The sequence below is a fragment of the Anopheles marshallii genome, assembly GCF_943734725.1.
Source record: "Anopheles marshallii chromosome X unlocalized genomic scaffold, idAnoMarsDA_429_01 X_unloc_56, whole genome shotgun sequence".
In the NCBI taxonomy this organism is placed as follows: Eukaryota; Metazoa; Arthropoda; class Insecta; order Diptera; family Culicidae; genus Anopheles; species Anopheles marshallii.
The window spans coordinates 45,001-46,942 of NW_026525905.1; positions in this window are offsets into that span (position 1 = coordinate 45,001).

Below are 1,942 nucleotides of genomic sequence, written 5' to 3' on the forward strand. Positions count from 1 at the left end.
CTTTTCATCATTTGCTAGGTCTAACTATGATGTTTTGAGTGGTCCCGCAAAAATTTTTTCTCTTGGCCAGTCGACCCTTTCGTCCATGTCGGTGTGTTCTGCAGTAGGGTGCTCCATACAAATTTTCCTTATGTGGAATTTTTCAGTGTAAAATAAGGTTTCTCCAATCGATCGCGGGTTTCACTTTTCATCATTTGCTAGGTCTAACTATGATGTTTTGAGTGGTCCCGCAAAAATTTTTTCTTGGACCGGGCCTTCCTTCCCGGCCCTGTCGGTGTGCTCTGCAGTAGGGTCTCCATACAAATTTTCCTTATGTGGAATTTTTCAGTGTAAAATAAGGTTTCTCCAATCGATCGCGGGTTTCACTTTTCATCATTTGCTAGGTCTAACTATGATGTTTTGAGTGGTCCCGCAAAAATTTTTTCTTGGACCGGGCCTTCCTTCCCGGCCCTGTCGGTGTGCTCTGCAGTAGGGTGCTCCATACAAATTTTCCTTATGTGGAATTTTTCAGTGTAAAATAAGGTTTCTCCAATCGATCGCGGGTTTCACTTTTCATCATTTGCTAGGTCTAACTATGATGTTTTGAGTGGTCCCGCAAAAATTTTTTCTTGGACCGGGCCTTCCTTCCCGGCCCTGTCGGTGTGCTCTGCAGTAGGGTGCTCCATACAAATTTTCCTTATGTGGAATTTTTCAGTGTAAAATAAGGTTTCTCCAATCGATCGCGGGTTTCACTTTTCATCATTTGCTAGGTCTAACTATGATGTTTTGAGTGGTCCCGCAAAAATTTTTTCTTGGACCGGGCCTTCCTTCCCGGCCCTGTCGGTGTGCTCTGCAGTAGGGTGCTCCATACAAATTTTCCTTATGTGGAATTTTTCAGTGTAAAATAAGGTTTCTCCAATCGATCGCGGGTTTCACTTTTCATCATTTGCTAGGTCTAACTATGATGTTTTGAGTGGTCCCGCAAAAATTTTTTCTTGGACCGGGCCTTCCTTCCCGGCCCTGTCGGTGTGCTCTGCAGTAGGGTGCTCCATACAAATTTTCCTTATGTGGAATTTTTCAGTGTAAAATAAGGTTTCTCCAATCGATCGCGGGTTTCACTTTTCATCATTTGCTAGGTCTAACTATGATGTTTTGAGTGGTCCCGCAAAAATTTTTTCTTGGACCGGGCCTTCCTTCCCGGCCCTGTCGGTGTGCTCTGCAGTAGGGTGCTCCATACAAATTTTCCTTATGTGGAATTTTTCAGTGTAAAATAAGGTTTCTCCAATCGATCGCGGGTTTCACTTTTCATCATTTGCTAGGTCTAACTATGATGTTTTGAGTGGTCCCGCAAAAATTTTTTCTTGGACCGGGCCTTCCTTCCCGGCCCTGTCGGTGTGCTCTGCAGTAGGGTGCTCCATACAAATTTTCCTTATGTGGAATTTTTCAGTGTAAAATAAGGTTTCTCCAATCGATCGCGGGTTTCACTTTTCATCATTTGCTAGGTCTAACTATGATGTTTTGAGTGGTCCCGCAAAAATTTTTTCTTGGACCGGGCCTTCCTTCCCGGCCCTGTCGGTGTGCTCTGCAGTAGGGTGCTCCATACAAATTTTCCTTATGTGGAATTTTTCAGTGTAAAATAAGGTTTCTCCAATCGATCGCGGGTTTCACTTTTCATCATTTGCTAGGTCTAACTATGATGTTTTGAGTGGTCCCGCAAAAATTTTTTCTTGGACCGGGCCTTCCTTCCCGGCCCTGTCGGTGTGCTCTGCAGTAGGGTGCTCCATACAAATTTTCCTTATGTGGAATTTTTCAGTGTAAAATAAGGTTTCTCCAATCGATCGCGGGTTTCACTTTTCATCATTTGCTAGGTCTAACTATGATGTTTTGAGTGGTCCCGCAAAAATTTTTTCTTGGACCGGGCCTTCCTTCCCGGCCCTGTCGGTGTGCTCTGCAGTAGGGTGCT